Consider the following 15,701-nt stretch of genomic DNA (forward strand, 5'->3'; position numbering starts at 1 on the left):
CCAGCCTGGATGTATCTGAGCCCCCAGTGAACCACCTAATCTCTTCGGGACACCGACAGCCTGCACCTAGGTATCTGTGCCCCCCACAAACCCCCTATAACCCCCAGGACCCCTCCAGACTAGATGTAGGTATCTGTACCCCCACAGCCCCCCTGGGTCTCCTACAGCCTGGAGGTTCGTATCTGTGCCCCTCATGAAACCCCAACCCCCCCTCGGCCCCTGGAGCTGGGGTTGAGGGCCCCAGGGTTTGGGCCCCTGGAGCTGGGGTTGGGGCCCCCAGGGGCTGGTCCCCTATTGCTGGGGTTGGGGCCCCCAGGGTTTGGGCCCCTGGAGCTGGGGTTGAGGGCCACAGGGGTTTGGCCCATGGAGCTGGGGTTGCGGCTCCAGGGGTTGGGGCCCTGGAGCTACGGTTGGGACCCCCAGGAGTTGCGCCCCTGGAGCTACGGTTGGGGCCCCAGGGGTTGGGACCCTGGAGCTGGAGTTGAGGCCCCCAGGGGCTGGGCCCCTATTGCTGGGGTTCGGGCCCCCAGGGGCTGGGCACCTGGAGCTACGGTTGGGGCTCCTAGGGGTTGGGCCCCTGGAGCTCAGGTTGGGGCCCCCAAGCCTGAGCCCCTGTTGTTGGGGTTGGGGCCCCCAGGAGTTGGGCCCCTAGAACTACGGTTGGGCCCCTGGAGATGGGGGGGCACAGATACCTAAGTCCAGGCTGGATGGGTCGGGGGGCTTATGGGGTTCAGGGAGCACAGATGCTTATCTCTAGGCTATAGGGGTCCCTGGTGGGCTTAGGGGGCTTTGGGGGGCCCCAGATACCTAAGTCTATGCTGTAGGCGTCCCTACAGGTGCTTATGAGATCGTGGGGTGCCCCCCAACACACTAATTCCCCCTGGAAGCCCTATTGCCTGGAAGTAGGTATCTCTGCCCCCTACAAACCCCCTAAGCCTCCCAGGGACCCTTACTGCCTAGACGTAGGTATCTCTGCCACCCAGAAAACCCCTAATCCACCCAGGGACCCCTACAGCATGGACCTAGGTATCTCTGCCCCCCAGGAACTCCCTAAACCCCCAGGAACCACTCCAACCTGGACATAGATATCTGTGCCTACCAAAAAACCCTAAGCCCCCGGGACCCGTAGAGTATGGAGATAGGTATCTCTGCCATCCGCAAAAACCCCTAATAATCTCCAGAACCTCTCCATCCTGGATGTACATATCTGTGCCCCTCCCCACAAACCACCTAAGACCCCCGGGACCCCTCCAGCCTGGATGTAGGCATCTGTGCCCCCTCAAAGCCCTAAGCCCCCCCAGAATGCCTATAGCCTGGACGTAGGTATCTGTGTCTCCTACAATACCACTAAGCCCCCCGCAGGGACCCCTCCAGGACATACATAGGTATCTGTGCCCCTCACCAAGTCCCTATACCCCCAGGGTTCACTGTGCTCACCACAACCCCCTAAGCCATCCATGGACCCCTTCAGCCCGGACATAGATATTGGTGTCCTCCACGAAGCACTTAATCCCCACCACGACCTCTACAGCCTGGGTGCAAGTACCTATGCCCCTCACAACCCCACTAACTCTCCCAGGGTCCCGCCCATACTGGATGTAGATATCTGTGACCCTACGAACCCCCGTAAGGCCTCGAGGCATCTCTACAGCCTCCACGTAGGTGTAATGCTCTGTGCATTACCCTGTTTGGCCACATGGTGTCACTGTTGCTCCATGAAGGAAATGCTCTGTGTATTACCCTGTGTGGCCACACGGTGTCACTGTTGCTCCATGCAGGAAATGCTCTGTGTATTACCCTGCTTGGCCACACGGTGTCACTGTTGCTCCATGCAGGAAATGCTCTGTGCATTACCCTGTGTGGCCACACAGTGCCACTGTTGCTCCATGCAGGAAATGCTCTGTGCATTACCCTCTGTGCCCACATGGTGTCACTGTTGCTCCATGGGAGGAAATGCTCCGTGCATTACCCTGTGTGTCCACACAGTGTCCACACGATCCACACACCAAGCACGGATCCCTATAGCCCGGACGTAGATATCTGTGATATTTGCCTGCACCCTCACGAAACCACTGATCCTCCCAGCGACCCCTACAGCATGGAAGTAGGTATCTGTACCCCAAAATGCCCCAAAGCAACCCCAGGACCCCTACAGCCTCGATATAGGTATATGTGCCCCCCCCACAACTCCCTAATACCCTCAGAACTCCTCCAGCCTGGACGTAGATATTTGTGACTTCCAGGAACCCCCAAAGCCCTCCCCAGGACTTCTCCAGTCCCTACATAGGAATCTCTGCCCCACACCAGCCTTCTAAGACCCATAGGGCCCCCACCAGCCTGGTTATAGCTATGTGTACGCCACACAAACCCCCTAAGCTCCCCAGGGCCCCCTCCAACTGGTACGTAGGTATCTGCGCAACCACAACCCCTTAAGTCCCCCAGGGACCCCTCCAGACCATACATAGGTTTCTGTGACCCTTACCAACTCCCTAAACCCCCAGGGACCACTACAGCCTGGACGTATGTATCTATGCTCACCACAACCCCCTAAGCCATCCAGGTACCTCTCCAGCCCTGACGTAGATATTTGTGCCCCTCATGAAGCCCCTAATGCCCACCAGAACGTCTCCAGCCTGGACGTAGCTATCTGTGCCCCCCACGACCCCTAAGCCCCCCAGGGATCTCTACAGCCTCTACATAGGCGTGATGCTCTGTGCATTACCCTGCGTGGCCACATGGTGTCACTGTTCCTCTATGAGAGAAATGCTCTGTGCATTACCCTGCGTGGCCACATGGAATCACTGTTGCTCCATCCAGGAAATGCTCTGTGCATTTCCCTGCATGGCCACATGGTGTCACTGTTGCTCCATGCAGGAAATGCTCTGTGCATTACCCTGCCTGGCCACACAGTGTCACTGTTGCTCCATGCGGGAAATGCTCTGTGCATTACTGTGATGGAGTAGGGACTGTCTGTGTGGGGGATGGGAGAGCAGGGGGTGACTTTAGGACTGGACACGTGCTCAGCCTGTAACCTGAGCTAGGCGGGGGGAGGGGTCAGCACCTTTGCCTGGGAAGCTGGACACAGGAAATGGCCAGCTGGAGGGAGTTGGGTTAGTTCAGTTTCAGTTTTAGTCTCGGTGGTTGGAATTCAGGGATTCCCAAACTGAGAACTAAGTTTCCTGAACCCCTAGAAGGACTTGATTGTGGGGTCCTGCTTGTGCCTCCAAGCTCTGCTGTATCCTTCGCTCCTGTTGTCCAATAAACCTTCTGTTTTACTGGCTGGCTGAGAGTCACTGTGAGTCCCAGGAAGAGGGGTGCAGGACCGGACTCCCCCACACTCCGTGACAGACCCTAAGCCCCTCCGAGACCCCTGCAGCCTGGACGTAGGTATCTGTGCCTCCCACCAAACACCTAAGACACTCAGAGACCCCTCCAGCCTGAACTTAGGTATCTGTGCCCCCCACAAACCCTCTAAGCCCCCGAGGGACCTATACAGCCAGAACATTGGTATCTGTACCCCATATAGACTCCATAAGCCCCCTGGGACGCTCCAGTGTGCACGTAGGTATATGTGCCCCTCAGAAACCCTCTAAGCCCCCAGGAACCCCTACAGCCTGGACGTAGGTATTTGCACTCCCACAACCCCCCTAACCCACCCCTCCCGGGACATCTACAATCTGGACGTAGATATCTGTGCCCCTCACGAAACCTCTAACCCCCCCTGGGAACGATACAGCCTGGACATACATATCTGTGCCCACCAGAACCCCTAAAACCCACTGGTACCCCTACAGCCTGGACATAGGTGTCTTTGGCCCCCACAAATCCCCTAAGACTCCCAGGATGCCTCCAGCCTGGACGTAGGTATCTTTGCCCCCCACTAACCCCCTAAGCCCCCCTGGTAACCCTACAGCCTGGATGTAGGAATATGTGCACCCCACGAACCCTCTAAGCCCCCCTGGGACCCCTAGAGCATGGAGATTGGTATCTGTGTCCCCCCCAAACTCTCTAAGCCCCCCAGGGACCCCTATGGCCTGGACGTAGGTATCTGTGCACCCCAAGGCCCCTAAGATCCCCCGGACCCCTGCAGCCTGGATGTAGGTGTGATGGTGCTGCCCGTGGGAGCCAGCTCAGCTCACTAAATCAGAGTGAATTGCAAACAAAACAGGGCACACAAATCCCAAACGCTGCTGGTTATTTCAATACTTAGATTTACTAAGCCAGCACAAAACAGCTTCTGTAGTACCTCACTGGTTACTTAGAAGTTTAAACCACGCAGTTCCCTTAAAGTACCCAGCCTCAGGCCTCCGTCCAGACACACCTGTTAGATATGATGATGATTCCTGAAAATCTTACTTCATCATATAAAAGAAAAGATTCTTCCGATCCCAAAGGATCAGCCACATAACCAGGTTCAATTATAACTTAGATTTTACCTAAAATACATGCTATAGCCAATTCTTATTAACTAAGCTAAAATTTATTAGAAAAGAAAAGAGAGAGAGTGAGTGTTGGTTAAAAGATTAATAGACATATAGACTTGAATTCAATTTTTGAGGTTCAGATACAAAGTAGAGATGAGCTTGTAGTTGCCAAAAGTCCTTTTAGAAATAGTCCATAGGTTATAATCCAATGTCCATATTCAGGGTGGCTCCAGTCAATGACTGGGGATCTCAATCCTTGTGGCTTAAGGTTTCCCCCTCTTGAAACCCAAAGCAGATCTGAGATGAAGAAGGATCGTGTCCCAGGTTCTTATACATTTCCAGCAGCCTTTCAGCCTGAGAAAACGATAGGCTTAACTCTTCTTCCAAACATCCTGGCAATTAGTACATCCATCAAACAGTTCAGATACAGATTACCACAACCTTCAAAGAGACACAGACAATAAAACTATTTCACTCAAGTATCATCATAAATGTTAATATTCTTTTTTTGCTCTTTGAATTAAAACTATAGCAATAGACAAGACTTGTTTGCTGACATCACAAGACCTGAGCAAACACCTCCCCTTCTACCTCTAACACTGCAGACTTGCATTTCAAAGCTCTGTTCATTTACATATCTTGTTAACCAGTTTTTAAGGTTCACCCACGGGTCAGGTCAGTCGGTGAGGTGAGTTAATTAACTCTTTCTGGCCCTGTCACCTTTCAATGAGATATTAGATTATACTTATAATGTCACAGTCGCGGTGAGTTGACTGCTGCAGCTCCCCGTAGACTCTGCCTGCGCCTCTCACCGAGCTGGAGTACAGCAGGCGAGGGGAGAGCACTCAATGTATTGCATCTACATTAGACGCGATATATCGACCCCCGCTGGATCGATCGCTGCCCACCGATTCGGCAGGTGGTATAGACATACCCCAAGTATCTGGTGATCGGAGCTGGACCCCCGAGGGGGACACATTGAAGGAACTCAGGGGTTAAGGTGCCTGTATTGTCAACTGTCAGGGCTGCTGTGGCTCAGAGGAGGGTGCTTGACTGCCTGGCAGGCTTAGGCGCCGCAAGCCTTGGAGGTGGGAGAAGTGAAGCGGCCACGGCATACTCGGGGTGCTCGTGCTCAGAGCAGGGGTGAGCTGGGGCGAGGGGGGTGCCGCAGGGCAGAGCAGGGGAGTTGCCACAAGAGGGGAGCCTCAGGGTGGAGGGGGGAGCTGCCACGGGTGGGGCGCCTCAGGGCAGGGGTGCGGGGGGGGGAGGGTGCAAGGTGGAAGTTTCGCCTATGGCATGAAACATCCTTGCACCGGCCCTGCCCCACGCCCTGCCTGCAGCCAGCCCTGAAACCCCTGCCCTGCCCTGCCGGCAGTCAGCCTCTGTCTCCAGTCAGCCCTGCACCTTCTGCTTTGCCTGCACCAGCCGCATCCTCCCTGCCCTGTCTCCAGCCAACCCCTGATGCACCCCCCTGCCTGAAGCCAGCCAGCCCCGCAGCCCTTGCCCTGCCTGAAGCCAGACCCTACCTCCAGCCAACCCCACATCCACTGGTGCCCTGCACTTCCCAGGGCAGTAACCCTGCACATCTGCTTCAATGAGGGGGGCAGGGAGCAGCTGGGACCCACACATGTGCACACCCTAGGGTGACCAGACAGCAAGTGTGAAAAATCGGGACGGCGTGGGGGGTAATAGGATCCTAGATAAGAAAAAGACACCAAAATTCGGACTGTCCCTATAAAATTGGGACATCTGGTCACCATAGCACACCCCCAGGACTCCTGAGTTCCATTGCTGGGTTTCCTATTGGTTCCACTGCTGGTTGTTTTCCTTTTCCTGGGGACTTTGGGCAAGTTGCTCCCCACTCTCGGGCTCTGTCCCCAGCAGTCAAATGGGGATTTCATACTTTCCCGCTATTGGAAAGTGCTGGGAGAATCCCCCAGCAAAAGCTGCTCTGACAGTGCTAAGCAGCATCTGACCAATCAAGATCGGAGCTCACTGCCCAGGAGGAGTGCTTGGCTCTGGGGTTTCACTTCAGCCCAGTGTAGAGAGAGAGCCCTAACCATGGAGTTTGGCTCAAGAAGACCAAGTCTCCAATTTGTTAAGGGTGTTTTGAATTTCAATCCTGTGCTCCAAAGTGCTTGGTGTCAGTTGTAAATTTTAGGAGCATGCTCTCCACTCCATTTTCCAAATCATCCATGAAAATATAGAATAGTACCTGACACCGGACTGATCCCTGCCAGACCCACTAGGTTCACCCTCCCCGTTGGGCAGCTAAACATGGAGAAGGGCTCCTGGAGTCTTGGCTTTCAACCAGCTCTGCACCCACATTACACTGATTGCAGCTGGACTACATTTCCCTCGTTTGCTTCTGAGAATGTCCTACGGGACTGTGTCAAAAGCCTTAGTAACACCAAGCTAGATCCCATCTATTGTTTACTCACCTCTATCAGGTCCAGAACCCTGCCAAAGAAGGAAAGAGGATTGGTTTGGAATGATTTGTTCTTGACAAATCCACGCTCACTAGTCATAAGAACCAAATTATCCTGTAGGTGCTGCTGACAAACTGAGTGTTTAAGAATGTATTGCAGGATCTCTCCAGCTATGGCAGTCAGGCTAGCTAGTCTGTAAGTCCCAGAGGTCTTTTTGTTCCCCTTTGAAAGATAGGTCCTGTCTTGTTCATGGATGGGAAGATATTCTTTTTCAGGGGTCTCAGACAAGAACTGGGGCACAACACCTGGTTTGTTAAGGCCACAAAAACGGAGGCAGGAACCTCTTCTCTGCTGCTGGCAAAGAACCACAGGTACCTAAAAGATAGAGACTCACATCTTTGAATGGGCTTTAAAAAGGCAGTGGTTAATAAGTTTGGCCCCAACCATTTCTTGTTTCCACAGACTAGACATTTTAGCAAACTTTAGAATTCCTTGGTGCTAAACACTGTGAAACTCCCCTTTCTCCTTCACAGAGGGCTTTAACGCCCCTTATCTCACTTGGGCTCTAAACTGCCCATAGTTCGAGAACTGTTCCTGTTCCCATTGGACAGATGGGAGAAGGGAAGTGACCTACCCAAGGCCTACACAACAAGGCGATGGCAGAGCCAGAAAGAGAAGCAACCAGTTCTGACTTCTGTTCTAACAGATGAAAACACCCCAGAGCCCAGGAATCGAGATGGTGGGAAAATTTCATTCAAACCGTTTCTGTCCGAAAATCCCATTTAGACTAAACCAGTTTGTTTCTCAAAATCATAACAAGTGGGATGAAAGATCTTTGCAAAAATATTTTGTTGCAAAACAAAAGCATCTCCTCTTTGTCAGAGTGTGTTAAATTGTCTCCTCGCACACAAAGAGGAGACACTTACATCTCAACCATTAGATAAGATGCTTCAATCTGAGCTAAGTCGTTGCTACTATTAACAATTTCAAAATAAAAAAATACAAATAAAATAGACTATTTCAGCTAATCTATTATGTCATAATCTGCTCTGAGTAAACATGATGGGAAACTTCATATTATGCGCTACTTCTAGTGACACTCCCAAATGGATCCGCATCCTTCACCCACCATGAGGTAGGTAAGAGCGGATCATTATTATCCCTACTTGAAAGAGGGAGAAGCTAAGGCTGAGAAAGGAGAATTGACTTGTCTTAGGTCACACAGCCCGTCAGAGGCAGTGTTGGGAATAGGACCGAAGAGCCCTGATTTTCAAACAAACCATCGGATCTTGAATTTCAGACATTGAATGACCTGAATACTGTGCTCTCAGATGAGCTCCAGACCAACAACAGTGACAGTAATTATTCAGCAAGTATTTGAGGAGAACTGCAATGTTAGAGGGAATCATCAACTGCTCAGAGACAATTAATGCAGAGAAGCAGCAAAATTAATCAAAGATAGAACTGGTTCTGACTTATTTACTTGATCTTAAAAGAGAACAACAAGGACCTGAGTCTCCTTCCTGTCAATAACCCCCTGCTCAGCCAATCAGGGTAGAGACTGAGGACGGGAGGCTGAGGGTTCTCACCAGAGAGCCCAAAGGATGGCCCAGGTCACCGGTGGGGATCACTGCCCGAGCACTATTTCAGTCCCACATTTTTGGGTGGACCTTCCATAGTGGGAGCTGCAGAGGACTTCCCTGCAACACACACACACACCCCTCCGTCCTGTTGTTGGGAAGGGAACAGGAGAAAGGACAAAAGAAGCAAGAGAAGAAGAGGAGGGAGGGATGGAGGAAGAGGTGAAACAAAAAGGACAAACCCTAATGTCCCCAGTGATTCTAAGGGACAAAATCCCAGGTGCGCAATAAAATTCTGCCTCCTTAAGCTCGTGTTTTCCATGCCTAGAATTCACTTGTCACCAGATAGATCAGACTGAACAGGTTTCAAACCTCCAGGAGGCTCTTACCTTCTAAACAGGGACGGCTGTTTTCTAGTAAAATCACTAAAAGGGAAGGAGGAAACTCGAAAGAGGTTCCTCCTGGCGCTCACGTCCATGACCCCAAATAATCTCTCAGTCCTCAAAGAGAGACCTGGAGAAGGAAACGTGCTGAAGCAAAGCCACAGAGGTCTCTGAGGTTTCCCTGGCCCCTCGCCCCTGTCCTGCCTGGCTGATGTCAGCATCTCTCTGTGAGGTCACCACCTCCCCACCACCTTTGACCAATAGTCTGAGGTCCTGCAAAAGGCCTTTGTGATGTCACTGCCACACCCCTCCCTTGCTGGGCTAATGTCCTGCCCCTGGCCAGGCACTTTGGAGGTTTGAGCTACTCCCTGTGGATCACCCCACTCAAGGAGCGTTCGTTCTAGGCAGCAAGCCGGCTAGACAGGAAAACATCAGACGCTGCTCCCAATGCTACACTCAGTTTTTCAGAAATTAGTCGACTTCATGGTCAGAAGAAACCATTAGAGCGTCTAACCTGCATATCACAGGCCTCCTGTATGACACAACAGCTACTTTGGGGGCAAACACATTCCAGAAAGGCATCTAGTCTTCATTAAATGACATCAGGAGATGGTGAATCCACCACTTTCCTTGGTAGCTTGCTCCTGTGGTGAATCATCCTCGCTGTTGACTATTGTGCCTTAGTTGTAATATGAATTTGTCTCTTTTCACTTTCCAGCCATTGGGTCTTGTTATGCCTTTCTCTGCTCCATTCAAGAGCCCGTAAATACCCAATCTTTTCTCTCCATTAAGGCACTTCAACACTTCAATGAAATCACCTTTCAATCTTCTTTTGAGAAGCTAAACAGGTTGAGCTCTTTCAATAGCTCACTGGAAGGCATTTTTCTCCAGCCCTCAGAACATTTGGTGGCTCTTTGCTGCCCTAGCTCCAATTTCACAACATCTTTTTCAAATGAGGACACCAGAACTGGAGGCAGTATAAAGGTTGTATAAAGGTAAAATTAAATAGGTTGCAGAGGAGTTTTTTTTAATTTCGGCTTTTGTTGCTAAAAATTTTGTCTCTCTGCGGTGAGAAAAAACACTCCCCGAATGCCAAAATTTGAGCCATGAAAAGCGGCAGTGTGAACAGCACTTCATAGGTGGAGCTGTGCTCCCGGTGATGAAGCTCCTGTCCCTCATTGTAGGTAGTTTGGCTTTGTTGCCGGGGAAGCTCTCTCCCAGCGATAAGGACGGCCACACAGTGCACCTTACAATGGCATGGTTAGAGTGGCACAGCTGCACCGTGGTAAGGTGCGCGGTGTAGACACAGCCTCAGAGCTGGGGAAAGCCGACAGGCGCAGAGGAGCACAGGGTTCAGACAGAGACATCCGGTAGGAGAGGAACTATTCACAGGGATTCTCTATAGCCTAGTAAGGTGGAGAGGATGGAAGATGATAATGTACAGGTAGGTTCTGATGAGAAACAGTGAAATGAAAGAGTCTCCCTCAATTACATCATGTAATAGCAGACAGCTAAAATGGGACACATTTTAGAAGTGCTTAAATACAAACGCTAAATGTCTAAGTACTAAGACTGGTGAATTTGAGTGCCTGGTATTGAGTGACGATATTGATAGAATAGGCATCACAGAAACCCCTGCACCCCCTCCTGCACCCACATGGGGAGACTGACCTGTGTGCATGGAGCAGCTGGCATTGCTGCCCCCCACTCCTCCCTGGAACGCTGCTCATCTGGGCACCCCTAGGGGCTGTGGGATGTGGGGGCAAGAAGTGAGATCATCCGAGCTCCCTGCATCCAGGTCACTTTCCTCAGCCGGGCTGCATAGCGGGAGGGCAGAGAGCAGCAGCTTCTGATGCTCCCCTCACAGCACAGCCCAAGTGGGAAAAGTGACCAGGACGCATGGAGCACATAGGGTTGCTCCTTACTCCCCTCAAACCTCTATGGACCCATGGAGGAGCATTGGGGCAGGGGAGAGCAGTGAGCACCTTTGCACTGCCACACGGTGCCCTTTGACCCCTGGAGCCCTGGGCGGCTATCGGGGGGCACCACCCCTAAGGCCGGCCAGGCTCCCCAGAACGAGCAGCAGAAAACACAGAGACTGGCCACACACTGAGCAGTGGTAGCCTGGGCGGCTCGTAATGGAGGCTCAGGGGGGAGGGGTGTCATAACATTTTTTCCCAGATTTGGACCTTAGCGTCCAAAATATGGGTGTTAGCATGAAAACCTCCAAGCTTAGTTACCAGCTTGGACCTGGTAAAGCTGCCACCAGCCAGGGATTTATACAGTGCCTGGCTCACTGTGGTCTCCCCAAAACCTTCCCCGGGGGACCCCCAGACTCAGATGCCTTGAGTCTCACAACAAAGGGGAATAAACCATTTCCCTTCCCCCTCCTCCCCTCCAGGTGTTCCCTCCCTGGGTTCCTGGAGAGATATACAGAAGCAAGCTCCGTGAATCTAAACAGAGGGACTCCCCCCTCCCTGTTTCCAGTCCTGGAAATAGAAGTACCAAGATAGCTAATCTCTCTTCCCCCTTACCCAGAGGGTATGCAAAGTCAGGCTAGTAAATCTAACACAACGAGATTTTCCCCCTGACTTCTTCCTCCCACCAATTCCCTGGTGAGCTGCAGACTCAATTCCCTGGAGTCCCCACTAAAGAAAAAATCCAACAGGTCTTAAAAAGAAAGCTTTATATAAAAAGAAAGAAAAGGACATAAAAATGGTCTCTCTGTATTAAGGTGACAAATACAGGGTTATTTGCTTAAAAGAAAAAAATGAATAAACAGCCTTATCCAAAAAGAATACAATTTAAACATTCCAGCAACTACACACATGTAAATACAAAAAAAAAACAATATAAACTTATTGTCTTATTATCTTTGTACTTACAACTTGGAAACAGAAGATTAGAAAGGCAGGAGATAGAAAAATCACTCTCATAGCCGAGACGCCACAGACACAAGACAAAGAACAAAGAACTCACACACAAACTTCCCTCCACCCAGATTTGAAAAAGTCTTGTTTCCTGATTGGTCCTCTGGTCAGGTGTTTTAGGTTACTGGTGTTACCCCTTTATAGGTAAAAGAACATTAACCCTTAGCTATCTGTTTATGACAAGGGGGCTCAGCCTCCCCAAACCTTGCACTGCCAAGGGGACAGTGGGGCCCATGATCAGGGGCCCTGGCCAAGTTAGGTCCCCCTGGAAAAGTCTCCCCTATGTCAGCCCCAGGGCTGGAGGAGCTCCCACTCCCTGCTACAGCCCGGGGGCTGCAGCAGGGGCACAGAGCTTCTCTGGTCTCAGGGCCACAGCGGGGCAGGGGTAAAGGAGTGATAGGGTGGGGCTGGTGGGGGAAGGGGTGGAACAGAAGTGACAGTGGATGGGGCCATGGGTGGAAGGGGGTAGAGCCACAGACAGAAGGTAGGGGCATGGTTCTGGTGCTGGGGCCCCCACACTTGTTCTCCCTTTCCCGGGGGTTTGGCATCACTAGCCCCGGCTTAGCGAGTAGGGTTCAGTGGTCCCCATAATGTGGGGTGCGACTCCTAGGGGGACACAGAGGAACATTCATGGGGGCACCTCAGGACCTGAGCCAGCCCACATAGAGGGCAGGGAGGGAGCACCACTCTGCCACAGCTCTTCCCCAACCCCACCCTCAGCCTGAGACTCTGGCTCCCAGCCCGGCGTCGACCCCTTTACCCCTGTCCGCACCCCTCTCCCCAGCAAGCAACAGCCCCACTCCTCCCAGCCCCGGTTCTTGACCGTGGCTTCCGAGGGGCCACAGCCATGGCTAAGAGGGCACAATGTGAAATGTTTGGGGACCACTGGTTTAGGGTGACGTCCTCAATCACTTCTCTGCAGTCCAATAAAAGCTATTCCTCACTCACCTACCCCTCCATCAGGACGGACTAGGTATGTTCTGCTGCCCTTCACTCATACAGGAAGGAGAATAACATTTCATTCCACTCAATCCTAAAGTGATTTGTAACCCAAGACCATCCCAAACTGGTCATTTTGGGGAAGCGGCCCCATCATGCTGTATAGCTAGGCAGAGTAGGTGTGTCTATGCAAACACGGTCTGTTCCTGAAGTCTTTCCCCAGCTCCTCACTAGGTGAGAGAGGGGAGCTCATTCAGACCCTGCTTACGCTTAGTATTTAAAAACTCCTTAGTGTCCCTATCTCTGCCGGCCTTAGATTTCTCCTCCTGTCCGTTTTTTGACAGCTCAGATGAGGTGACCGAGTGGTTAAGGTGATGGACTGCTACCCCATTATGCTCTGCCTGCATGGGTTCAAATCCCATTCTCATCAGAGGCATTTAGTCTTCACCCTCCTTTATAGACAACCATCTCCCCCTTTGGTACAATAACAGATCAAACAATGTTGCTTGTGTTACCCAAAATTGGGTCAGTTAGTAAGCTTAGAGAGGACTAATAATGCCCCTCCCCCCAGAGTTTGGCAGAAAGCAGCACATTTATTAGCTTGATAGCTAAGCTCAAAAGAAGGGATGGGGGAGGGTGTCACACTCATACTCACGCTCCCAGGACAGGCCTGGCAGTGGAGATGTCAGGATCCTTTAAGGTAAGTGTCCCACAGCGCAGCGATGGACGGTGCGATGAAGATCAGTCTCCCTGAGGTGCAATAGAATGTAACACAGCGAACCACTGGCCAGATGGGCCGGGTGAAGGGCATTCACTGGAGGTACAAAGGAGAGTGGGAAAGCCACTTCACAGGCATTCAAAGAGGGAAAGGACACAAGCTGGGGGAGTTTAACAGACCTTTTGAGCATACAGGTTATACAGAGCATACAGATCACTGCTGCTCCTACAACATGATAAGTTCTCAAGCAGCATGTTTCTTACTTTGCCCATCTGTCAATTTTGATGATTATTGATGGAAATATTTTGCCATTGGGTTGTGTGTTTACACAGAAATTGACATTTACCAACAAATACGCAATTCTTCCAAGCCTGCCTAGTCTGCAGTTGATGGGTTTAGAGGGACACATTCACTCTTCCAGGTCCCCATGCCAGGCCTGTGCTCTCCAGGTTGTCAACTTCCCGCACTGCTGGGATCCTTCCCTCATCTCCCCCCAAACCACTGCCCCACCCGCACTTCTGGGGTCCCCTCCCTACACTGTCTAACTCCACTGCTGGCAGGATCCCTTCCTGTTCCTTTCATTTCCTGCCTCCACTCTGGGCAAAAGCTCTGCACTCTTCCCACACCAGAAGTTGAACCCAGGCCACCTGGGTGAAAACCAGGAATCCTGACCACTAGCCCATATGGGACTATTGTTGCATCTGACGAAGTGGGTATTCACCCACGACAGCTCATGCTCCAATACGTCTGTTAGTCTATAAGGTGCCACCGGATTCTTGGCTGCTATTATTACTACAACTCAGGCCTTGGCTACACTGGAGAGTTACAGTGCAGGTGGTGGCTTTACAGCGCTGTAACTTACTCCCCGTCCACACTGGCAAGGCACATACAGCGCTGTATCTCCCTGGCTACAGTGCTGCATGTGCTCCACCTCGACGAGAGGAATAAAGAGAACAGAGCTGGTGATGCAGCGCTGGGGTGCCAGTGTAAACAGTGATTAATCTTACTACGCTGTCACTGACCTCCGGAACCTTCCCATAATGCTTTTAAGTAGAGATAACGCTCTTTGTTTTGCTGTGATGCCTCTGTTTGTTTTGTTGTGAGCTCAAGGCTCCCGGAGCTGCTTATCTAAAAACCAAACACAGTTACTGTTTGCAGTGAATGAGCAGAGGCAGGGGGATCCCTTTGGAACACCCACAGCTGGTGTTTGCTTGAGGAGAGAAGCAGCCGGGTGGGCACGGGGGGGGGGTCTGTTTTGGATCAGCGGCTTATCTGGTCTGTGAGGAAAAAAACAAAGGCGGCTATTTGCATTTAGTGAATGAGAGAGGGGTGGGGGAGGAGGCTTGAACTTGCCAGGCAGGGAGCTGACACAGTGTCAGCTCCAAAAATCCACTTGCTCTGTCTCCCCCACGCTCCGTGTCACACTCCACCCCACCCTCCTCTTTTGAAAAGCACATTGCAGCCACTTGAATGCTGGGATAGCTGCCCATAATGCACCACTCCCAACAGCGCTGCAAATGTGGCCATGACAGAGTGCTGGTAGCTGTCAGTGTGTCCACACTGCAGCGCTTTCCCTAAACAGCTGTAGGAAGACAGCTTTAACTCCCAGCGCTGTACAGCTGCAAGTGTAGCCAAACCCTCTCTAAGCCGACCCCTTATGAGAACAGCAGGGACTAGCATGACTAGATGTCCCGATTTTTGGGTCTTTTTCTTATATAGGTGCCTATTAACCCCACCCCCGTCCCAATTTTTCACATTTGCTGTCGGATCACCCTAGCAGGGGTTGCACACAGGGCTGCATTAACCTTCAGGTGCTAAGGTTTCCCTCTCTCCATTCCCAGAGCCTGTGATCAGGAAACAGACATCAGGGCTCCCAGGTGCTGCACAGACCATGACTGAGATCAGACCCCATATTATGCAAGGTGCTGTACAAACCCTGGCCAACACTGAGACACCCAGGGGGTTCCCCTCAATTTCCCTGGGCCTCTGCTGCCCAACTTCTTCTGAATCCCTCTGGCTCACCCCCCCGCAACAAAAAACCCACGTTTCCAAACAGTCCTTCTTTCCTTGCCCCCTGATTCTGGTTTCACACCCTGGGACCATCTCCTCTCTTTGTCTCTCCCCCTCCAGGTGAAGCAGAGATGGAGGCAACTTCAGCCACTGGAGTCAGCCTCAGCGAGCACTGCAGCCGGCCCCGGGGGAGGGGGGGTGTTTGCAGACACAGGAAGGGAGCAGGGGGTGCTGGGAAGAAGGCGGCAGGAGAACAAAGCTCAGAGACCCAACATGGGGAAATTCCAG

General features: G+C 51.8%; 1 protein-coding gene across 1 annotated transcript in view; it reads right to left on the bottom strand.

Moving 5' to 3' along the window:
- LOC127054300 (zinc finger protein 707-like) overlaps window positions 1-15,701 on the bottom strand; it is a 1,187,881-nt gene that overhangs the window by 1,088,782 nt on the left and 83,398 nt on the right. The gene's annotated exons all lie outside the window — the stretch shown is intronic.

This window comes from Gopherus flavomarginatus, chromosome 6 (genome assembly GCF_025201925.1).
Source record: "Gopherus flavomarginatus isolate rGopFla2 chromosome 6, rGopFla2.mat.asm, whole genome shotgun sequence".
Taxonomy (NCBI): domain Eukaryota; kingdom Metazoa; phylum Chordata; order Testudines; family Testudinidae; genus Gopherus; species Gopherus flavomarginatus.